The sequence below is a fragment of the Rhinoderma darwinii genome (genome assembly GCF_050947455.1).
Source record: "Rhinoderma darwinii isolate aRhiDar2 chromosome 5 unlocalized genomic scaffold, aRhiDar2.hap1 SUPER_5_unloc_8, whole genome shotgun sequence".
NCBI classification, from domain to species: Eukaryota; Metazoa; Chordata; class Amphibia; order Anura; family Rhinodermatidae; genus Rhinoderma; species Rhinoderma darwinii.
The window spans coordinates 131,844-154,801 of NW_027461821.1; the positions used below are offsets into that span (position 1 = coordinate 131,844).

General features: G+C 47.7%; 15 non-coding genes across 15 annotated transcripts; all 15 read left to right on the forward strand.

Moving 5' to 3' along the window:
- Nucleotides 1–368: 368 nt before the first annotated feature.
- On the forward strand, nucleotides 369–559 carry LOC142697205 (U2 spliceosomal RNA). Its single transcript, XR_012865022.1, has one exon. It is a non-coding gene; the product is annotated as a U2 spliceosomal RNA (small nuclear RNA).
- A 1,284-nt stretch (nucleotides 560–1,843) lies between these two features.
- LOC142697206 (U2 spliceosomal RNA) lies at nucleotides 1,844–2,034 on the forward strand. The gene has a single exon (XR_012865023.1). It is a non-coding gene; the product is annotated as a U2 spliceosomal RNA (small nuclear RNA).
- Nucleotides 2,035–3,315: 1,281 nt separating this feature from the next.
- LOC142697209 (U2 spliceosomal RNA) lies at nucleotides 3,316–3,506 on the forward strand. The gene has a single exon (XR_012865025.1). It is a non-coding gene; the product is annotated as a U2 spliceosomal RNA (small nuclear RNA).
- A 1,292-nt stretch (nucleotides 3,507–4,798) lies between these two features.
- On the forward strand, nucleotides 4,799–4,989 carry LOC142697210 (U2 spliceosomal RNA). The gene has a single exon (XR_012865026.1). It is a non-coding gene; the product is annotated as a U2 spliceosomal RNA (small nuclear RNA).
- Nucleotides 4,990–6,278: 1,289 nt separating this feature from the next.
- On the forward strand, nucleotides 6,279–6,469 carry LOC142697211 (U2 spliceosomal RNA). Its single transcript, XR_012865027.1, has one exon. It is a non-coding gene; the product is annotated as a U2 spliceosomal RNA (small nuclear RNA).
- Nucleotides 6,470–7,741: 1,272 nt separating this feature from the next.
- Nucleotides 7,742–7,932, forward strand: LOC142697212 (U2 spliceosomal RNA). Its single transcript, XR_012865028.1, has one exon. It is a non-coding gene; the product is annotated as a U2 spliceosomal RNA (small nuclear RNA).
- Nucleotides 7,933–9,204: 1,272 nt separating this feature from the next.
- LOC142697213 (U2 spliceosomal RNA) lies at nucleotides 9,205–9,395 on the forward strand. The gene has a single exon (XR_012865029.1). It is a non-coding gene; the product is annotated as a U2 spliceosomal RNA (small nuclear RNA).
- Nucleotides 9,396–10,687: 1,292 nt separating this feature from the next.
- LOC142697214 (U2 spliceosomal RNA) lies at nucleotides 10,688–10,878 on the forward strand. Its single transcript, XR_012865030.1, has one exon. It is a non-coding gene; the product is annotated as a U2 spliceosomal RNA (small nuclear RNA).
- Nucleotides 10,879–12,178: 1,300 nt separating this feature from the next.
- On the forward strand, nucleotides 12,179–12,369 carry LOC142697215 (U2 spliceosomal RNA). The gene has a single exon (XR_012865031.1). It is a non-coding gene; the product is annotated as a U2 spliceosomal RNA (small nuclear RNA).
- Nucleotides 12,370–13,658: 1,289 nt separating this feature from the next.
- Nucleotides 13,659–13,849, forward strand: LOC142697216 (U2 spliceosomal RNA). The gene has a single exon (XR_012865032.1). It is a non-coding gene; the product is annotated as a U2 spliceosomal RNA (small nuclear RNA).
- A 1,300-nt stretch (nucleotides 13,850–15,149) lies between these two features.
- LOC142697217 (U2 spliceosomal RNA) lies at nucleotides 15,150–15,340 on the forward strand. Its single transcript, XR_012865033.1, has one exon. It is a non-coding gene; the product is annotated as a U2 spliceosomal RNA (small nuclear RNA).
- Nucleotides 15,341–16,632: 1,292 nt separating this feature from the next.
- LOC142697219 (U2 spliceosomal RNA) lies at nucleotides 16,633–16,823 on the forward strand. The gene has a single exon (XR_012865034.1). It is a non-coding gene; the product is annotated as a U2 spliceosomal RNA (small nuclear RNA).
- A 1,300-nt stretch (nucleotides 16,824–18,123) lies between these two features.
- On the forward strand, nucleotides 18,124–18,314 carry LOC142697221 (U2 spliceosomal RNA). The gene has a single exon (XR_012865036.1). It is a non-coding gene; the product is annotated as a U2 spliceosomal RNA (small nuclear RNA).
- Nucleotides 18,315–19,610: 1,296 nt separating this feature from the next.
- Nucleotides 19,611–19,801, forward strand: LOC142697222 (U2 spliceosomal RNA). The gene has a single exon (XR_012865037.1). It is a non-coding gene; the product is annotated as a U2 spliceosomal RNA (small nuclear RNA).
- A 1,292-nt stretch (nucleotides 19,802–21,093) lies between these two features.
- LOC142697223 (U2 spliceosomal RNA) lies at nucleotides 21,094–21,284 on the forward strand. Its single transcript, XR_012865038.1, has one exon. It is a non-coding gene; the product is annotated as a U2 spliceosomal RNA (small nuclear RNA).
- Nucleotides 21,285–22,958: the final 1,674 nt, after the last annotated feature.

Consider the following 22,958-nt stretch of genomic DNA (forward strand, 5'->3'; position numbering starts at 1 on the left):
GTGCTGCTCAGCAGGCAGCACTGGACTGGACTGGATTACAGCTGATACAAGGTGTGAAGGAACAAGGGGTGGCTGTGGGCATGCACTTGCTGCCGCTGCCAGTGTTTATCTGCATGGCAGCAGGGCATTTGGGCGTTGCCAGGAAGGCGTTTTTATGTAGATTCCTCCTCTTTCAGCACTGCATTGTGGTGCAAGCAAAAGAAGCAAATCCTGTCTGGCTTCCTCTCCGGCCTTTATTCACCTCCCGTGTAGCTGTGAGTGTGTGAGCCTGCAGGGCCCCATGGAATTGCCTAGAAGTAGGCTGAATCGCTGCAAGGGCTGAACAGCAGTATCGGGCAGGCTCGGGCAACGCGCGGCCCGTTCGGGTTATCGCTTCTCGGCCTTTTGGCTAAGATCAAGTGTAGTATCTGTTCTTATCAGTTTAATATCTGATACGTCCCCTATCTGGGGACCATATATTAAATGGATTTTTAGAACAGGGAGATGGAAATAGAGCTTGCTCTGTCCACTCCACGCATTGACCTGGTATTGCAGTATTTCCAGGACCGGTGCACCCTTTCCTTATGTGTTGACTAAAAGCAGATTCCAAAAGTGTTTTTTGTCTTTGCTATTGTTTCTGTCTTTCTGAAGGGATCTCCCCTTTTAATCCCATTATTTCAACACCTGTTGGACAATGCATGAGTGATAATGAGCTCATTGATTAAATGCAATTAATGAATAGATTGCCACCTCTTGTTGTGTGTCGTCTGTGTTTCTGTGTTTCCGGCATTTCACATTGGAACACCTCATTCACCTTCCTTGTCTTCTCTCCGCCCTCCCTTTTAGGTAAGTTAAAGAGCTGCACCTGAGCCAGCCACTGATTGATTGATTGATTGATTGATTGATTGATTGATTGATTGATTGATTGATGCAGCACAACAGTCAAATAGTGGAGTGGAGTAGGGGAACAGCAAACAGCCAATAAAGCAGCCCGCTCGCCTGCCCGCCACAATGGACCTACCTGTGTACACTAGATGGATGTGATGGAATGTACTGTCATCCCTACATTTCAAGAAGAAGTAAGAATTGCAGTTGCAACAAAGCCTTGCTTGCCTACAAAGAGAGCAGCAATTTGGATTTGTTACTATGTTACCTAGAAGAATAACAAACTGTGCAAGGATGGAGGTTGTAGGAGCAAGGAGAAGTTGTCTGTAAAGTTGGTGGATGCCTATTTTCCATTTTGCAGTCCCTTGTCTCCCTCTTGTGGCCTCCTGGAGGCAACTAGCTGTGCAAAAAAAAGACAGCCTGGCGGCCGGCTGTTGCAGTGTTGCCCTCTCAGGCAACACTGAGTGACTGACTGAGCCTCACCGTCTTATATAAAGTTCAGACGGAACTTTGCACGTGTCATAGTGGAGCCCTCAGGATTCCAGAGCCAGCTTTCTGACATCATAATGGGGCCTCAGAGATAAAAGCCTGGGCCCAGGCAGTGTTGGTCAGTGCTGCTCAGCAGGCAGCACTGGACTGGACTGGATTACAGCTGATACAAGGTGTGAAGGAACAAGGGGTGGCTGTGGGCATGCACTTGCTGCCGCTGCCAGTGTTTATCTGCATGGCAGCAGGGCATTTGGGCGTTGCCAGGAAGGCGTTTTTATGTAGATTCCTCCTCTTTCAGCACTGCATTGTGGTGCAAGCAAAAGAAGCAAATCCTGTCTGGCTTCCTCTCCGGCCTTTATTCACCTCCCGTGTAGCTGTGAGTGTGTGAGCCTGCAGGGCCCCATGGAATTGCCTAGAAGTAGGCTGAATCGCTGCAAGGGCTGAACAGCAGTATCGGGCAGGCTCGGGCAACGCGCGGCCCGTTCGGGTTATCGCTTCTCGGCCTTTTGGCTAAGATCAAGTGTAGTATCTGTTCTTATCAGTTTAATATCTGATACGTCCCCTATCTGGGGACCATATATTAAATGGATTTTTAGAACAGGGAGATGGAAATAGAGCTTGCTCTGTCCACTCCACGCATTGACCTGGTATTGCAGTATTTCCAGGACCGGTGCACCCTTTCCTTATGTGTTGACTAAAAGCAGATTCCAAAAGTGTTTTTTGTCTTTGCTATTGTTTCTGTCTTTCTGAAGGGATCTCCCCTTTTAATCCCATTATTTCAACACCTGTTGGACAATGCATGAGTGATAATGAGCTCATTGATTAAATGCAATTAATGAATAGATTGCCACCTCTTGTTGTGTGTCGTCTGTGTTTCTGTGTTTCCGGCATTTCACATTGGAACACCTCATTCACCTTCCTTGTCTTCTCTCCGCCCTCCCTTTTAGGTAAGTTAAAGAGCTGCACCTGAGCCAGCCACTGATTGATTGATTGATTGATTGATTGATTGATTGATTGATTGATTGCAGCACAACAGTCAAATAGTGGAGTGGAGTAGGGGAACAGCAAACAGCCAATAAAGCAGCCCGCCCGCTCGCCTGCCCGCCACAATGGACCTACCTGTGTACACTAGATGGATGTGATGGAATGTACTGTCGTCCCTACATTTCAAGAAGAAGTAAGAATTGCAGTTGCAACAAAGCCTTGCTTGCCTACAAAGAGAGCAGCAATTTGGATTTGTTACTATGTTACCTAGAAGAATAACAAACTGTGCAAGGATGGAGGTTGTAGGAGCAAGGAGAAGTTGTCTGTAAAGTTGGTGGATGCCTATTTTCCATTTTGCAGTCCCTTGTCTCCCTCTTGTGGCCTCCTGGAGGCAACTAGCTGTGCAAAAAAAAGACAGCCTGGCGGCCGGCTGTTGCAGTGTTGCCCTCTCAGGCAACACTGAGTGACTGACTGAGCCTCACCGTCTTATATAAAGTTCAGACGGAACTTTGCACGTGTCATAGTGGAGCCCTCAGGATTCCAGAGCCAGCTTTCTGACATCATAATGGGGCCTCAGAGATAAAAGCCTGGGCCCAGGCAGTGTTGGTCAGTGCTGCTCAGCAGGCAGCACTGGACTGGACTGGATTACAGCTGATACAAGGTGTGAAGGAACAAGGGGTGGCTGTGGGCATGCACTTGCTGCCGCTGCCAGTGTTTATCTGCATGGCAGCAGGGCATTTGGGCGTTGCCAGGAAGGCGTTTTTATGTAGATTCCTCCTCTTTCAGCACTGCATTGTGGTGCAAGCAAAAGAAGCAAATCCTGTCTGGCTTCCTCTCCGGCCTTTATTCACCTCCCGTGTAGCTGTGAGTGTGTGAGCCTGCAGGGCCCCATGGAATTGCCTAGAAGTAGGCTGAATCGCTGCAAGGGCTGAACAGCAGTATCGGGCAGGCTCGGGCAACGCGCGGCCCGTTCGGGTTATCGCTTCTCGGCCTTTTGGCTAAGATCAAGTGTAGTATCTGTTCTTATCAGTTTAATATCTGATACGTCCCCTATCTGGGGACCATATATTAAATGGATTTTTAGAACAGGGAGATGGAAATAGAGCTTGCTCTGTCCACTCCACGCATTGACCTGGTATTGCAGTATTTCCAGGACCGGTGCACCCTTTCCTTATGTGTTGACTAAAAGCAGATTCCAAAAGTGTTTTTTGTCTTTGCTATTGTTTCTGTCTTTCTGAAGGGATCTCCCCTTTTAATCCCATTATTTCAACACCTGTTGGACAATGCATGAGTGATAATGAGCTCATTGATTAAATGCAATTAATGAATAGATTGCCACCTCTTGTTGTGTGTCGTCTGTGTTTCTGTGTTTCCGGCATTTCACATTGGAACACCTCATTCACCTTCCTTGTCTTCTCTCCGCCCTCCCTTTTAGGTAAGTTAAAGAGCTGCACCTGAGCCAGCCACTGATTGATTGATTGATTGATTGATTGATTGATTGATTGATTGATTGATTGATTGATGCAGCACAACAGTCAAATAGTGGAGTGGAGTAGGGGAACAGCAAACAGCCAATAAAGCAGCCCGCCCGCTCGCCTGCCCGCCACAATGGACCTACCTGTGTACACTAGATGGATGTGATGGAATGTACTGTCGTCCCTACATTTCAAGAAGAAGTAAGAATTGCAGTTGCAACAAAGCCTTGCTTGCCTACAAAGAGAGCAGCAATTTGGATTTGTTACTATGTTACCTAGAAGAATAACAAACTGTGCAAGGATGGAGGTTGTAGGAGCAAGGAGAAGTTGTCTGTAAAGTTGGTGGATGCCTATTTTCCATTTTGCAGTCCCTTGTCTCCCTCTTGTGGCCTCCTGGAGGCAACTAGCTGTGCAAAAAAAAGACAGCCTGGCGGCCGGCTGTTGCAGTGTTGCCCTCTCAGGCAACACTGAGTGACTGACTGAGCCTCACCGTCTTATATAAAGTTCAGACGGAACTTTGCACGTGTCATAGTGGAGCCCTCAGGATTCCAGAGCCAGCTTTCTGACATCATAATGGGGCCTCAGAGATAAAAGCCTGGGCCCAGGCAGTGTTGGTCAGTGCTGCTCAGCAGGCAGCACTGGACTGGACTGGATTACAGCTGATACAAGGTGTGAAGGAACAAGGGGTGGCTGTGGGCATGCACTTGCTGCCGCTGCCAGTGTTTATCTGCATGGCAGCAGGGCATTTGGGCGTTGCCAGGAAGGCGTTTTTATGTAGATTCCTCCTCTTTCAGCACTGCATTGTGGTGCAAGCAAAAGAAGCAAATCCTGTCTGGCTTCCTCTCCGGCCTTTATTCACCTCCCGTGTAGCTGTGAGTGTGTGAGCCTGCAGGGCCCCATGGAATTGCCTAGAAGTAGGCTGAATCGCTGCAAGGGCTGAACAGCAGTATCGGGCAGGCTCGGGCAACGCGCGGCCCGTTCGGGTTATCGCTTCTCGGCCTTTTGGCTAAGATCAAGTGTAGTATCTGTTCTTATCAGTTTAATATCTGATACGTCCCCTATCTGGGGACCATATATTAAATGGATTTTTAGAACAGGGAGATGGAAATAGAGCTTGCTCTGTCCACTCCACGCATTGACCTGGTATTGCAGTATTTCCAGGACCGGTGCACCCTTTCCTTATGTGTTGACTAAAAGCAGATTCCAAAAGTGTTTTTTGTCTTTGCTATTGTTTCTGTCTTTCTGAAGGGATCTCCCCTTTTAATCCCATTATTTCAACACCTGTTGGACAATGCATGAGTGATAATGAGCTCATTGATTAAATGCAATTAATGAATAGATTGCCACCTCTTGTTGTGTGTCGTCTGTGTTTCTGTGTTTCCGGCATTTCACATTGGAACACCTCATTCACCTTCCTTGTCTTCTCTCCGCCCTCCCTTTTAGGTAAGTTAAAGAGCTGCACCTGAGCCAGCCACTGATTGATTGATTGATTGATTGATTGATTGATTGATTGATTGATTGATTGATGCAGCACAACAGTCAAATAGTGGAGTGGAGTAGGGGAACAGCAAACAGCCAATAAAGCAGCCCGCCCGCTCGCCTGCCCGCCACAATGGACCTACCTGTGTACACTAGATGGATGTGATGGAATGTACTGTCGTCCCTACATTTCAAGAAGAAGTAAGAATTGCAGTTGCAACAAAGCCTTGCTTGCCTACAAAGAGAGCAGCAATTTGGATTTGTTACTATGTTACCTAGAAGAATAACAAACTGTGCAAGGATGGAGGTTGTAGGAGCAAGGAGAAGTTGTCTGTAAAGTTGGTGGATGCCTATTTTCCATTTTGCAGTCCCTTGTCTCCCTCTTGTGGCCTCCTGGAGGCAACTAGCTGTGCAAAAAAAAAGACAGCCTGGCGGCCGGCTGTTGCAGTGTTGCCCTCTCAGGCAACACTGAGTGACTGACTGAGCCTCACCGTCTTATATAAAGTTCAGACGGAACTTTGCACGTGTCATAGTGGAGCCCTCAGGATTCCAGAGCCAGCTTTCTGACATCATAATGGGGCCTCAGAGATAAAAGCCTGGGCCCAGGCAGTGTTGGTCAGTGCTGCTCAGCAGGCAGCACTGGACTGGACTGGATTACAGCTGATACAAGGTGTGAAGGAACAAGGGGTGGCTGTGGGCATGCACTTGCTGCCGCTGCCAGTGTTTATCTGCATGGCAGCAGGGCATTTGGGCGTTGCCAGGAAGGCGTTTTTATGTAGATTCCTCCTCTTTCAGCACTGCATTGTGGTGCAAGCAAAAGAAGCAAATCCTGTCTGGCTTCCTCTCCGGCCTGTATTCACCTCCCGTGTAGCTGTGAGTGTGTGAGCCTGCAGGGCCCCATGGAATTGCCTAGAAGTAGGCTGAATCGCTGCAAGGGCTGAACAGCAGTATCGGGCAGGCTCGGGCAACGCGCGGCCCGTTTGGGTTATCGCTTCTCGGCCTTTTGGCTAAGATCAAGTGTAGTATCTGTTCTTATCAGTTTAATATCTGATACGTCCCCTATCTGGGGACCATATATTAAATGGATTTTTAGAACAGGGAGATGGAAATAGAGCTTGCTCTGTCCACTCCACGCATTGACCTGGTATTGCAGTATTTCCAGGACCGGTGCACCCTTTCCTTATGTGTTGACTAAAAGCAGATTCCAAAAGTGTTTTTTGTCTTTGCTATTGTTTCTGTCTTTCTGAAGGGATCTCCCCTTTTAATCCCATTATTTCAACACCTGTTGGACAATGCATGAGTGATAATGAGCTCATTGATTAAATGCAATTAATGAATAGATTGCCACCTCTTGTTGTGTGTCGTCTGTGTTTCTGTGTTTCCGGCATTTCACATTGGAACACCTCATTCACCTTCCTTGTCTTCTCTCCGCCCTCCCTTTTAGGTAAGTTAAAGAGCTGCACCTGAGCCAGCCACTGATTGATTGATTGATTGATTGATTGATTGATTGATGCAGCACAACAGTCAAATAGTGGAGTGGAGTAGGGGAACAGCAAACAGCCAATAAAGCAGCCCGCCCGCTCGCCTGCCCGCCACAATGGACCTACCTGTGTACACTAGATGGATGTGATGGAATGTACTGTCGTCCCTACATTTCAAGAAGAAGTAAGAATTGCAGTTGCAACAAAGCCTTGCTTGCCTACAAAGAGAGCAGCAATTTGGATTTGTTACTATGTTACCTAGAAGAATAACAAACTGTGCAAGGATGGAGGTTGTAGGAGCAAGGAGAAGTTGTCTGTAAAGTTGGTGGATGCCTATTTTCCATTTTGCAGTCCCTTGTCTCCCTCTTGTGGCCTCCTGGAGGCAACTAGCTGTGCAAAAAAAAGACAGCCTGGCGGCCGGCTGTTGCAGTGTTGCCCTCTCAGGCAACACTGAGTGACTGACTGAGCCTCACCGTCTTATATAAAGTTCAGACGGAACTTTGCACGTGTCATAGTGGAGCCCTCAGGATTCCAGAGCCAGCTTTCTGACATCATAATGGGGCCTCAGAGATAAAAGCCTGGGCCCAGGCAGTGTTGGTCAGTGCTGCTCAGCAGGCAGCACTGGACTGGACTGGATTACAGCTGATACAAGGTGTGAAGGAACAAGGGGTGGCTGTGGGCATGCACTTGCTGCCGCTGCCAGTGTTTATCTGCATGGCAGCAGGGCATTTGGGCGTTGCCAGGAAGGCGTTTTTATGTAGATTCCTCCTCTTTCAGCACTGCATTGTGGTGCAAGCAAAAGAAGCAAATCCTGTCTGGCTTCCTCTCCGGCCTTTATTCACCTCCCGTGTAGCTGTGAGTGTGTGAGCCTGCAGGGCCCCATGGAATTGCCTAGAAGTAGGCTGAATCGCTGCAAGGGCTGAACAGCAGTATCGGGCAGGCTCGGGCAACGCGCGGCCCGTTCGGGTTATCGCTTCTCGGCCTTTTGGCTAAGATCAAGTGTAGTATCTGTTCTTATCAGTTTAATATCTGATACGTCCCCTATCTGGGGACCATATATTAAATGGATTTTTAGAACAGGGAGATGGAAATAGAGCTTGCTCTGTCCACTCCACGCATTGACCTGGTATTGCAGTATTTCCAGGACCGGTGCACCCTTTCCTTATGTGTTGACTAAAAGCAGATTCCAAAAGTGTTTTTTGTCTTTGCTATTGTTTCTGTCTTTCTGAAGGGATCTCCCCTTTTAATCCCATTATTTCAACACCTGTTGGACAATGCATGAGTGATAATGAGCTCATTGATTAAATGCAATTAATGAATAGATTGCCACCTCTTGTTGTGTGTCGTCTGTGTTTCTGTGTTTCCGGCATTTCACATTGGAACACCTCATTCACCTTCCTTGTCTTCTCTCCGCCCTCCCTTTTAGGTAAGTTAAAGAGCTGCACCTGAGCCAGCCACTGATTGATTGATTGATTGATTGATTGATTGATTGATGCAGCACAACAGTCAAATAGTGGAGTGGAGTAGGGGAACAGCAAACAGCCAATAAAGCAGCCCGCCCGCTCGCCTGCCCGCCACAATGGACCTACCTGTGTACACTAGATGGATGTGATGGAATGTACTGTCGTCCCTACATTTCAAGAAGAAGTAAGAATTGCAGTTGCAACAAAGCCTTGCTTGCCTACAAAGAGAGCAGCAATTTGGATTTGTTACTATGTTACCTAGAAGAATAACAAACTGTGCAAGGATGGAGGTTGTAGGAGCAAGGAGAAGTTGTCTGTAAAGTTGGTGGATGCCTATTTTCCATTTTGCAGTCCCTTGTCTCCCTCTTGTGGCCTCCTGGAGGCAACTAGCTGTGCAAAAAAAAGACAGCCTGGCGGCCGGCTGTTGCAGTGTTGCCCTCTCAGGCAACACTGAGTGACTGACTGAGCCTCACCGTCTTATATAAAGTTCAGACGGAACTTTGCACGTGTCATAGTGGAGCCCTCAGGATTCCAGAGCCAGCTTTCTGACATCATAATGGGGCCTCAGAGATAAAAGCCTGGGCCCAGGCAGTGTTGGTCAGTGCTGCTCAGCAGGCAGCACTGGACTGGACTGGATTACAGCTGATACAAGGTGTGAAGGAACAAGGGGTGGCTGTGGGCATGCACTTGCTGCCGCTGCCAGTGTTTATCTGCATGGCAGCAGGGCATTTGGGCGTTGCCAGGAAGGCGTTTTTATGTAGATTCCTCCTCTTTCAGCACTGCATTGTGGTGCAAGCAAAAGAAGCAAATCCTGTCTGGCTTCCTCTCCGGCCTGTATTCACCTCCCGTGTAGCTGTGAGTGTGTGAGCCTGCAGGGCCCCATGGAATTGCCTAGAAGTAGGCTGAATCGCTGCAAGGGCTGAACAGCAGTATCGGGCAGGCTCGGGCAACGCGCGGCCCGTTTGGGTTATCGCTTCTCGGCCTTTTGGCTAAGATCAAGTGTAGTATCTGTTCTTATCAGTTTAATATCTGATACGTCCCCTATCTGGGGACCATATATTAAATGGATTTTTAGAACAGGGAGATGGAAATAGAGCTTGCTCTGTCCACTCCACGCATTGACCTGGTATTGCAGTATTTCCAGGACCGGTGCACCCTTTCCTTATGTGTTGACTAAAAGCAGATTCCAAAAGTGTTTTTTGTCTTTGCTATTGTTTCTGTCTTTCTGAAGGGATCTCCCCTTTTAATCCCATTATTTCAACACCTGTTGGACAATGCATGAGTGATAATGAGCTCATTGATTAAATGCAATTAATGAATAGATTGCCACCTCTTGTTGTGTGTCGTCTGTGTTTCTGTGTTTCCGGCATTTCACATTGGAACACCTCATTCACCTTCCTTGTCTTCTCTCCGCCCTCCCTTTTAGGTAAGTTAAAGAGCTGCACCTGAGCCAGCCACTGATTGATTGATTGATTGATTGATTGATTGATTGATTGATTGATTGATTGATTGATGCAGCACAACAGTCAAATAGTGGAGTGGAGTAGGGGAACAGCAAACAGCCAATAAAGCAGCCCGCCCGCTCGCCTGCCCGCCACAATGGACCTACCTGTGTACACTAGATGGATGTGATGGAATGTACTGTCGTCCCTACATTTCAAGAAGAAGTAAGAATTGCAGTTGCAACAAAGCCTTGCTTGCCTACAAAGAGAGCAGCAATTTGGATTTGTTACTATGTTACCTAGAAGAATAACAAACTGTGCAAGGATGGAGGTTGTAGGAGCAAGGAGAAGTTGTCTGTAAAGTTGGTGGATGCCTATTTTCCATTTTGCAGTCCCTTGTCTCCCTCTTGTGGCCTCCTGGAGGCAACTAGCTGTGCAAAAAAAAGACAGCCTGGCGGCCGGCTGTTGCAGTGTTGCCCTCTCAGGCAACACTGAGTGACTGACTGAGCCTCACCGTCTTATATAAAGTTCAGACGGAACTTTGCACTTGTCATAGTGGAGCCCTCAGGATTCCAGAGCCAGCTTTCTGACATCATAATGGGGCCTCAGAGATAAAAGCCTGGGCCCAGGCAGTGTTGGTCAGTGCTGCTCAGCAGGCAGCACTGGACTGGACTGGATTACAGCTGATACAAGGTGTGAAGGAACAAAGGGTGGCTGTGGGCATGCACTTGCTGCCGCTGCCAGTGTTTATCTGCATGGCAGCAGGGCATTTGGGCGTTGCCAGGAAGGCGTTTTTATGTAGATTCCTCCTCTTTCAGCACTGCATTGTGGTGCAAGCAAAAGAAGCAAATCCTGTCTGGCTTCCTCTCCGGCCTTTATTCACCTCCCGTGTAGCTGTGAGTGTGTGAGCCTGCAGGGCCCCATGGAATTGCCTAGAAGTAGGCTGAATCGCTGCAAGGGCTGAACAGCAGTATCGGACAGGCTCGGGCAACGCGCGGCCCGTTCGGGTTATCGCTTCTCGGCCTTTTGGCTAAGATCAAGTGTAGTATCTGTTCTTATCAGTTTAATATCTGATACGTCCCCTATCTGGGGACCATATATTAAATGGATTTTTAGAACAGGGAGATGGAAATAGAGCTTGCTCTGTCCACTCCACGCATTGACCTGGTATTGCAGTATTTCCAGGACCGGTGCACCCTTTCCTTATGTGTTGACTAAAAGCAGATTCCAAAAGTGTTTTTTGTCTTTGCTATTGTTTCTGTCTTTCTGAAGGGATCTCCCCTTTTAATCCCATTATTTCAACACCTGTTGGACAATGCATGAGTGATAATGAGCTCATTGATTAAATGCAATTAATGAATAGATTGCCACCTCTTGTTGTGTGTCGTCTGTGTTTCTGTGTTTCCGGCATTTCACATTGGAACACCTCATTCACCTTCCTTGTCTTCTCTCCGCCCTCCCTTTTAGGTAAGTTAAAGAGCTGCACCTGAGCCAGCCACTGATTGATTGATTGATTGATTGATTGATTGATTGATTGATTGATTGATTGATTGATTGATTGATGCAGCACAACAGTCAAATAGTGGAGTGGAGTAGGGGAACAGCAAACAGCCAATAAAGCAGCCCGCCCGCTCGCCTGCCCGCCACAATGGACCTACCTGTGTACACTAGATGGATGTGATGGAATGTACTGTCGTCCCTACATTTCAAGAAGAAGTAAGAATTGCAGTTGCAACAAAGCCTTGCTTGCCTACAAAGAGAGCAGCAATTTGGATTTGTTACTATGTTACCTAGAAGAATAACAAACTGTGCAAGGATGGAGGTTGTAGGAGCAAGGAGAAGTTGTCTGTAAAGTTGGTGGATGCCTATTTTCCATTTTGCAGTCCCTTGTCTCCCTCTTGTGGCCTCCTGGAGGCAACTAGCTGTGCAAAAAAAAGACAGCCTGGCGGCCGGCTGTTGCAGTGTTGCCCTCTCAGGCAACACTGAGTGACTGACTGAGCCTCACCGTCTTATATAAAGTTCAGACGGAACTTTGCACGTGTCATAGTGGAGCCCTCAGGATTCCAGAGCCAGCTTTCTGACATCATAATGGGGCCTCAGAGATAAAAGCCTGGGCCCAGGCAGTGTTGGTCAGTGCTGCTCAGCAGGCAGCACTGGACTGGACTGGATTACAGCTGATACAAGGTGTGAAGGAACAAGGGGTGGCTGTGGGCATGCACTTGCTGCCGCTGCCAGTGTTTATCTGCATGGCAGCAGGGCATTTGGGCGTTGCCAGGAAGGCGTTTTTATGTAGATTCCTCCTCTTTCAGCACTGCATTGTGGTGCAAGCAAAAGAAGCAAATCCTGTCTGGCTTCCTCTCCGGCCTTTATTCACCTCCCGTGTAGCTGTGAGTGTGTGAGCCTGCAGGGCCCCATGGAATTGCCTAGAAGTAGGCTGAATCGCTGCAAGGGCTGAACAGCAGTATCGGGCAGGCTCGGGCAACGCGCGGCCCGTTCGGGTTATCGCTTCTCGGCCTTTTGGCTAAGATCAAGTGTAGTATCTGTTCTTATCAGTTTAATATCTGATACGTCCCCTATCTGGGGACCATATATTAAATGGATTTTTAGAACAGGGAGATGGAAATAGAGCTTGCTCTGTCCACTCCACGCATTGACCTGGTATTGCAGTATTTCCAGGACCGGTGCACCCTTTCCTTATGTGTTGACTAAAAGCAGATTCCAAAAGTGTTTTTTGTCTTTGCTATTGTTTCTGTCTTTCTGAAGGGATCTCCCCTTTTAATCCCATTATTTCAACACCTGTTGGACAATGCATGAGTGATAATGAGCTCATTGATTAAATGCAATTAATGAATAGATTGCCACCTCTTGTTGTGTGTCGTCTGTGTTTCTGTGTTTCCGGCATTTCACATTGGAACACCTCATTCACCTTCCTTGTCTTCTCTCCGCCCTCCCTTTTAGGTAAGTTAAAGAGCTGCACCTGAGCCAGCCACTGATTGATTGATTGATTGATTGATTGATTGATTGATTGATTGATTGATTGATGCAGCACAACAGTCAAATAGTGGAGTGGAGTAGGGGAACAGCAAACAGCCAATAAAGCAGCCCGCCCGCTCGCCTGCCCGCCACAATGGACCTACCTGTGTACACTAGATGGATGTGATGGAATGTACTGTCGTCCCTACATTTCAAGAAGAAGTAAGAATTGCAGTTGCAACAAAGCCTTGCTTGCCTACAAAGAGAGCAGCAATTTGGATTTGTTACTATGTTACCTAGAAGAATAACAAACTGTGCAAGGATGGAGGTTGTAGGAGCAAGGAGAAGTTGTCTGTAAAGTTGGTGGATGCCTATTTTCCATTTTGCAGTCCCTTGTCTCCCTCTTGTGGCCTCCTGGAGGCAACTAGCTGTGCAAAAAAAAGACAGCCTGGCGGCCGGCTGTTGCAGTGTTGCCCTCTCAGGCAACACTGAGTGACTGACTGAGCCTCACCGTCTTATATAAAGTTCAGACGGAACTTTGCACGTGTCATAGTGGAGCCCTCAGGATTCCAGAGCCAGCTTTCTGACATCATAATGGGGCCTCAGAGATAAAAGCCTGGGCCCAGGCAGTGTTGGTCAGTGCTGCTCAGCAGGCAGCACTGGACTGGACTGGATTACAGCTGATACAAGGTGTGAAGGAACAAGGGCTGGCTGTGGGCATGCACTTGCTGCCGCTGCCAGTGTTTATCTGCATGGCAGCAGGGCATTTGGGCGTTGCCAGGAAGGCGTTTTTATGTAGATTCCTCCTCTTTCAGCACTGCATTGTGGTGCAAGCAAAAAGAAGCAAATCCTGTCTGGCTTCCTCTCCGGCCTTTATTCACCTCCCGTGTAGCTGTGAGTGTGTGAGCCTGCAGGGCCCCATGGAATTGCCTAGAAGTAGGCTGAATCGCTGCAAGGGCTGAACAGCAGTATCGGGCAGGCTCGGGCAACGCGCGGCCCGTTCGGGTTATCGCTTCTCGGCCTTTTGGCTAAGATCAAGTGTAGTATCTGTTCTTATCAGTTTAATATCTGATACGTCCCCTATCTGGGGACCATATATTAAATGGATTTTTAGAACAGGGAGATGGAAATAGAGCTTGCTCTGTCCACTCCACGCATTGACCTGGTATTGCAGTATTTCCAGGACCGGTGCACCCTTTCCTTATGTGTTGACTAAAAGCAGATTCCAAAAGTGTTTTTTGTCTTTGCTATTGTTTCTGTCTTTCTGAAGGGATCTCCCCTTTTAATCCCATTATTTCAACACCTGTTGGACAATGCATGAGTGATAATGAGCTCATTGATTAAATGCAATTAATGACTAGATTGCCACCTCTTGTTGTGTGTCGTCTGTGTTTCTGTGTTTCCGGCATTTCACATTGGAACACCTCATTCACCTTCCTTGTCTTCTCTCCGCCCTCCCTTTTAGGTAAGTTAAAGAGCTGCACCTGAGCCAGCCACTGATTGATTGATTGATTGATTGATTGATTGATTGATTGATTGATTGATTGATTGATTGATTGATGCAGCACAACAGTCAAATAGTGGAGTGGAGTAGGGGAACAGCAAACAGCCAATAAAGCAGCCCGCCCGCTCGCCTGCCCGCCACAATGGACCTACCTGTGTACACTAGATGGATGTGATGGAATGTACTGTCGTCCCTACATTTCAAGAAGAAGTAAGAATTGCAGTTGCAACAAAGCCTTGCTTGCCTACAAAGAGAGCAGCAATTTGGATTTGTTACTATGTTACCTAGAAGAATAACAAACTGTGCAAGGATGGAGGTTGTAGGAGCAAGGGGAAGTTGTCTGTAAAGTTGGTGGATGCCTATTTTCCATTTTGCAGTCCCTTGTCTCCCTCTTGTGGCCTCCTGGAGGCAACTAGCTGTGCAAAAAAAAGACAGCCTGGCGGCCGGCTGTTGCAGTGTTGCCCTCTCAGGCAACACTGAGTGACTGACTGAGCCTCACCGTCTTATATAAAGTTCAGACGGAACTTTGCACGTGTCATAGTGGAGCCCTCAGGATTCCAGAGCCAGCTTTCTGACATCATAATGGGGCCTCAGAGATAAAAGCCTGGGCCCAGGCAGTGTTGGTCAGTGCTGCTCAGCAGGCAGCACTGGACTGGACTGGATTACAGCTGATACAAGGTGTGAAGGAACAAGGGGTGGCTGTGGGCATGCACTTGCTGCCGCTGCCAGTGTTTATCTGCATGGCAGCAGGGCATTTGGGCGTTGCCAGGAAGGCGTTTTTATGTAGATTCCTCCTCTTTCAGCACTGCATTGTGGTGCAAGCAAAAGAAGCAAATCCTGTCTGGCTTCCTCTCCGGCCTTTATTCACCTCCCGTGTAGCTGTGAGTGTGTGAGCCTGCAGGGCCCCATGGAATTGCCTAGAAGTAGGCTGAATCGCTGCAAGGGCTGAACAGCAGTATCGGGCAGGCTCGGGCAACGCGCGGCCCGTTCGGGTTATCGCTTCTCGGCCTTTTGGCTAAGATCAAGTGTAGTATCTGTTCTTATCAGTTTAATATCTGATACGTCCCCTATCTGGGGACCATATATTAAATGGATTTTTAGAACAGGGAGATGGAAATAGAGCTTGCTCTGTCCACTCCACGCATTGACCTGGTATTGCAGTATTTCCAGGACCGGTGCACCCTTTCCTTATGTGTTGACTAAAAGCAGATTCCAAAAGTGTTTTTTGTCTTTGCTATTGTTTCTGTCTTTCTGAAGGGATCTCCCCTTTTAATCCCATTATTTCAACACCTGTTGGACAATGCATGAGTGATAATGAGCTCATTGATTAAATGCAATTAATGAATAGATTGCCACCTCTTGTTGTGTGTCGTCTGTGTTTCTGTGTTTCCGGCATTTCACATTGGAACACCTCATTCACCTTCCTTGTCTTCTCTCCGCCCTCCCTTTTAGGTAAGTTAAAGAGCTGCACCTGAGCCAGCCACTGATTGATTGATTGATTGATTGATTGATTGATTGATTGATTGATTGATTGATTGATGCAGCACAACAGTCAAATAGTGGAGTGGAGTAGGGGAACAGCAAACAGCCAATAAAGCAGCCCGCCCGCTCGCCTGCCCGCCACAATGGACCTACCTGTGTACACTAGATGGATGTGATGGAATGTACTGTCGTCCCTACATTTCAAGAAGAAGTAAGAATTGCAGTTGCAACAAAGCCTTGCTTGCCTACAAAGAGAGCAGCAATTTGGATTTGTTACTATGTTACCTAGAAGAATAACAAACTGTGCAAGGATGGAGGTTGTAGGAGCAAGGAGAAGTTGTCTGTAAAGTTGGTGGATGCCTATTTTCCATTTTGCAGTCCCTTGTCTCCCTCTTGTGGCCTCCTGGAGGCAACTAGCTGTGCAAAAAAAAGACAGCCTGGCGGCCGGCTGTTGCAGTGTTGCCCTCTCAGGCAACACTGAGTGACTGACTGAGCCTCACCGTCTTATATAAAGTTCAGACGGAACTTTGCACGTGTCATAGTGGAGCCCTCAGGATTCCAGAGCCAGCTTTCTGACTTCATAATGGGGCCTCAGAGATAAAAGCCTGGGCCCAGGCAGTGTTGGTCAGTGCTGCTCAGCAGGCAGCACTGGACTGGACTGGATTACAGCTGATACAAGGTGTGAAGGAACAAGGGCTGGCTGTGGGCATGCACTTGCTGCCGCTGCCAGTGTTTATCTGCATGGCAGCAGGGCATTTGGGCGTTGCCAGGAAGGCGTTTTTATGTAGATTCCTCCTCTTTCAGCACTGCATTGTGGTGCAAGCAAAAGAAGCAAATCCTGTCTGGCTTCCTCTCCGGCCTTTATTCACCTCCCGTGTAGCTGTGAGTGTGTGAGCCTGCAGGGCCCCATGGAATTGCCTAGAAGTAGGCTGAATCGCTGCAAGGGCTGAACAGCAGTATCGGGCAGGCTCGGGCAACGCGCGGCCCGTTCGGGTTATCGCTTCTCGGCCTTTTGGCTAAGATCAAGTGTAGTATCTGTTCTTATCAGTTTAATATCTGATACGTCCCCTATCTGGGGACCATATATTAAATGGATTTTTAGAACAGGGAGATGGAAATAGAGCTTGCTCTGTCCACTCCACGCATTGACCTGGTATTGCAGTATTTCCAGGACCGGTGCACCCTTTCCTTATGTGTTGACTAAAAGCAGATTCCAAAAGTGTTTTTTGTCTTTGCTATTGTTTCTGTCTTTCTGAAGGGATCTCCCCTTTTAATCCCATTATTTCAACACCTGTTGGACAATGCATGAGTGATAATGAGCTCATTGATTAAATGCAATTAATGAATAGATTGCCACCTCTTGTTGTGTGTCGTCTGTGTTTCTGTGTTTCCGGCATTTCACATTGGAACACCTCATTCACCTTCCTTGTCTTCTCTCCGCCCTCCCTTTTAGGTAAGTTAAAGAGCTGCACCTGAGCCAGCCACTGATTGATTGATTGATTGATTGATTGATTGATTGATTGATTGATTGATTGATTGATTGATTGATGCAGCACAACAGTCAAATAGTGGAGTGGAGTAGGGGAACAGCAAACAGCCAATAAAGCAGCCCGCCCGCTCGCCTGCCCGCCACAATGGACCTACCTGTGTACACTAGATGGATGTGATGGAATGTACTGTCGTCCCTACATTTCAAGAAGAAGTAAGAATTGCAGTTGCAACAAAGCCTTGCTTGCCTACAAAGAGAGCAGCAATTTGGATTTGTTACTATGTTACCTAGAAGAATAACAAACTGTGCAAGGATGGAGGTTGTAGGAGCAAGGAGAAGTTGTCTGTAAAGTTGGTGGATGCCTATTTTCCATTTTGCAGTCCCTTGTCTCCCTCTTGTGGCCTCCTGGAGGCAACTAGCTGTGCAAAAAAAAGACAGCCTGGCGGCCGGCTGTTGCAGTGTTGCCCTCTCAGGCAACACTGAGTGACTGACTGAGCCTCACCGTCTTATATAAAGTTCAGACGGAACTTTGCACGTGTCATAGTGGAGCCCTCAGGATTCCAGAGCCAGCTTTCTGACATCATAATGGGGCCTCAGAGATAAAAGCCTGGGCCCAGGCAGTGTTGGTCAGTGCTGCTCAGCAGGCAGCACTGGACTGGACTGGATTACAGCTGATACAAGGTGTGAAGGAACAAGGGGTGGCTGTGGGCATGCACTTGCTGCCGCTGCCAGTGTTTATCTGCATGGCAGCAGGGCATTTGGGCGTTGCCAGGAAGGCGTTTTTATGTAGATTCCTCCTCTTTCAGCACTGCATTGTGGTGCAAGCAAAAGAAGCAAATCCTGTCTGGCTTCCTCTCCGGCCTTTATTCACCTCCCGTGTAGCTGTGAGTGTGTGAGCCTGCAGGGCCCCATGGAATTGCCTAGAAGTAGGCTGAATCGCTGCAAGGGCTGAACAGCAGTATCGGACAGGCTCGGGCAACGCGCGGCCCGTTCGGGTTATCGCTTCTCGGCCTTTTGGCTAAGATCAAGTGTAGTATCTGTTCTTATCAGTTTAATATCTGATACGTCCCCTATCTGGGGACCATATATTAAATGGATTTTTAGAACAGGGAGATGGAAATAGAGCTTGCTCTGTCCACTCCACGCATTGACCTGGTATTGCAGTATTTCCAGGACCGGTGCACCCTTTCCTTATGTGTTGACTAAAAGCAGATTCCAAAAGTGTTTTTTGTCTTTGCTATTGTTTCTGTCTTTCTGAAGGGATCTCCCCTTTTAATCCCATTATTTCAACACCTGTTGGACAATGCATGAGTGATAATGAGCTCATTGATTAAATGCAATTAATGAATAGATTGCCACCTCTTGTTGTGTGTCGTCTGTGTTTCTGTGTTTCCGGCATTTCACATTGGAACACCTCATTCACCTTCCTTGTCTTCTCTCCGCCCTCCCTTTTAGGTAAGTTAAAGAGCTGCACCTGAGCCAGCCACTGATTGATTGATTGATTGATTGATTGATTGATTGATTGATTGATTGATTGATTGATTGATGCAGCACAACAGTCAAATAGTGGAGTGGAGTAGGGGAACAGCAAACAGCCAATAAAGCAGCCCGCCCGCTCGCCTGCCCGCCACAATGGACCTACCTGTGTACACTAGATGGATGTGATGGAATGTACTGTCGTCCCTACATTTCAAGAAGAAGTAAGAATTGCAGTTGCAACAAAGCCTTGCTTGCCTACAAAGAGAGCAGCAATTTGGATTTGTTACTATGTTACCTAGAAGAATAACAAACTGTGCAAGGATGGAGGTTGTAGGAGCAAGGAGAAGTTGTCTGTAAAGTTGGTGGATGCCTATTTTCCATTTTGCAGTCCCTTGTCTCCCTCTTGTGGCGTCCTGGAGGCAACTAGCTGTGCAAAAAAAAGACAGCCTGGCGGCCGGCTGTTGCAGTGTTGCCCTCTCAGGCAACACTGAGTGACTGACTGAGCCTCACCGTCTTATATAAAGTTCAGACGGAACTTTGCACGTGTCATAGTGGAGCCCTCAGGATTCCAGAGCCAGCTTTCTGACATCATAATGGGGCCTCAGAGATAAAAGCCTGGGCCAAGGCAGTGTTGGTCAGTGCTGCTCAGCATGCAGCACTGGACTGGACTGGATTACAGCTGATACAAGGTGTGAAGGAACAAGGGGTGGCTGTGGGCATGCACTTGCTGCCGCTGCCAGTGTTTATCTGCATGGCAGCAGGGCATTTGGGCGTTGCCAGGAAGGCGTTTTTATGTAGATTCCTCCTCTTTCAGCACTGCATTGTGGTGCAAGCAAAAGAAGCAAATCCTGTCTGGCTTCCTCTCCGGCCTTTATTCACCTCCCGTGTAGCTGTGAGTGTGTGAGCCTGCAGGGCCCCATGGAATTGCCTAGAAGTAGGCTGAATCGCTGCAAGGGCTGAACAGCAGTATCGGGCAGGCTCGGGCAACGCGCGGCCCGTTCGGGTTATCGCTTCTCGGCCTTTTGGCTAAGATCAAGTGTAGTATCTGTTCTTATCAGTTTAATATCTGATACGTCCCCTATCTGGGGACCATATATTAAATGGATTTTTAGAACAGGGAGATGGAAATAGAGCTTGCTCTGTCCACTCCACGCATTGACCTGGTATTGCAGTATTTCCAGGACCGGTGCACCCTTTCCTTATGTGTTGACTAAAAGCAGATTCCAAAAGTGTTTTTTGTCTTTGCTATTGTTTCTGTCTTTCTGAAGGGATCTCCCCTTTTAATCCCATTATTTCAACACCTGTTGGACAATGCATGAGTGATAATGAGCTCATTGATTAAATGCAATTAATGAATAGATTGCCACCTCTTGTTGTGTGTCGTCTGTGTTTCTGTGTTTCCGGCATTTCACATTGGAACACCTCATTCACCTTCCTTGTCTTCTCTCCGCCCTCCCTTTTAGGTAAGTTAAAGAGCTGCACCTGAGCCAGCCACTGATTGATTGATTGATTGATTGATTGATTGATTGATTGATTGATTGATTGATTGATGCAGCACAACAGTCAAATAGTGGAGTGGAGTAGGGGAACAGCAAACAGCCAATAAAGCAGCCCGCCCGCTCGCCTGCCCGCCACAATGGACCTACCTGTGTACACTAGATGGATGTGATGGAATGTACTGTCGTCCCTACATTTCAAGAAGAAGTAAGAATTGCAGTTGCAACAAAGCCTTGCTTGCCTACAAAGAGAGCAGCAATTTGGAATTGTTACTATGTTACCTAGAAGAATAACAAACTGTGCAAGGATGGAGGTTGTAGGAGCAAGGAGAAGTTGTCTGTAAAGTTGGTGGATGCCTATTTTCCATTTTGCAGTCCCTTGTCTCCCTCTTGTGGCCTCCTGGAGGCAACTAGCTGTGCAAAAAAAAGACAGCCTGGCGGCCGGCTGTTGCAGTGTTGCCCTCTCAGGCAACACTGAGTGACTGACTGAGCCTCACCGTCTTATATAAAGTTCAGACGGAACTTTGCACGTGTCATAGTGGAGCCCTCAGGATTCCAGAGCCAGCTTTCTGACATCATAATGGGGCCTCAGAGATAAAAGCCTGGGCCCAGGCAGTGTTGGTCAGTGCTGCTCAGCAGGCAGCACTGGACTGGACTGGATTACAGCTGATACAAGGTGTGAAGGAACAAGGGGTGGCTGTGGGCATGCACTTGCTGCCGCTGCCAGTGTTTATCTGCATGGCAGCAGGGCATTTGGGCGTTGCCAGGAAGGCGTTTTTATGTAGATTCCTCCTCTTTCAGCACTGCATTGTGGTGCAAGCAAAAGAAGCAAATCCTGTCTGGCTTCCTCTCCGGCCTTTATTCACCTCCCGTGTAGCTGTGAGTGTGTGAGCCTGCAGGGCCCCATGGAATTGCCTAGAAGTAGGCTGAATCGCTGCAAGGGCTGAACAGCAGTATCGGGCAGGCTCGGGCAACGCGCGGCCCGTTCGGGTTATCGCTTCTCGGCCTTTTGGCTAAGATCAAGTGTAGTATCTGTTCTTATCAGTTTAATATCTGATACGTCCCCTATCTGGGGACCATATATTAAATGGATTTTTAGAACAGGGAGATGGAAATAGAGCTTGCTCTGTCCACTCCACGCATTGACCTGGTATTGCAGTATTTCCAGGACCGGTGCACCCTTTCCTTATGTGTTGACTAAAAGCAGATTCCAAAAGTGTTTTTTGTCTTTGCTATTGTTTCTGTCTTTCTGAAGGGATCTCCCCTTTTAATCCCATTATTTCAACACCTGTTGGACAATGCATGAGTGATAATGAGCTCATTGATTAAATGCAATTAATGAATAGATTGCCACCTCTTGTTGTGTGTCGTCTGTGTTTCTGTGTTTCCGGCATTTCACATTGGAACACCTCATTCACCTTCCTTGTCTTCTCTCCGCCCTCCCTTTTAGGTAAGTTAAAGAGCTGCACCTGAGCCAGCCACTGATTGATTGATTGATTGATTGATTGATTGATTGATTGATTGATTGATTGATTGATTGATGCAGCACAACAGTCAAATAGTGGAGTGGAGTAGGGGAACAGCAAACAGCCAATAAAGCAGCCCGCCCGCTCGCCTGCCCGCCACAATGGACCTACCTGTGTACACTAGATGTATGTGATGGAATGTACTGTCGTCAGTGGCGGACACAGACTGCAAAAGGCCCCTGTGCAGATAATGTGCCAGGGCCCCCCCCCCCCCACCCCGCAAACTTCTCATGGCCGACGGTCCGCTTTCAGCTGCATCGCTGGGTCTCCTAAGTGACCCAACAATGCAGCACTAGCAGCCGGGGCGTCACTAAGGCTGGGTTCACACACACACTATTTACGGACGTAATTTGGGCGTTTTAGCATTGAATTACATCCGAAAATGCGGCTCAAAAGCGTCGGAAAACATCTGCCCATTCATTTGAATGGGTCTTACGATGTTCTGTGCCGATGGTCATTTTTTTTTACGCGCCGCTGTCGAAAGGCGGCGCGTAAAAAACTGCCTGTCACTTCTTCAGATGTAAATGGAGCCGTTTTCCATGGACTCCATGGAAAACCAGCTTCAATTACTTCCGTAGTGGACGCAGCAAAAGACGCCTGCACATGCCATTACGGCTGAAATTACGGTGCTGTTTTCTCCTGAAAACAGCACAGTAATTTCAGCCGTAACAGACGCTGCCGTGTGAACATACCCTCAGGGCTTAAAATGTCCGGGAAATAGCCCCAATACATATGTGTCCGCCCCAAAAAAAAGTGTGTGTATAGGAGACAGCATAGCATATCTATAGCACTACGACCCTATAAACTATGGATAGGATTAGATACAGTGGCTGAGCAGACAGTATCACACATGATAGGATTAGATACAGTGGCTCAGAAGGCAGTATCACACATGATAGGATTAGATACACAGCTCAGCAGACAGTATCACACATGATAGGATTAGATACAGTGGCCCAGCAGACAGTATCACACATGATAGGATTAGATACAGTGGCTCAGCAGACAGTACCACACATGATAGGATTAGATACAGTGGCTCAGCAGACAGTACCACACATGATAGGATTAGATACAGTGGCTCAGCAGACAGTATCACACATGATAGGATTAGATACAGTGGCTCAGCAGACAGTACCACACATTATAGGATTAGATACAGTGGCTCAGCAGACAGTATCACACATGATAGGATTAGATACAGTGGCTCAGCAGACAGTATCACACATGATCGGATTAGATATAGGGCCCAGCACAGTATCATACATGATTGGATTAGATACACAGCTCAGCAGACTGTATCACACATGATAGGATTAGATACAGGGCCCA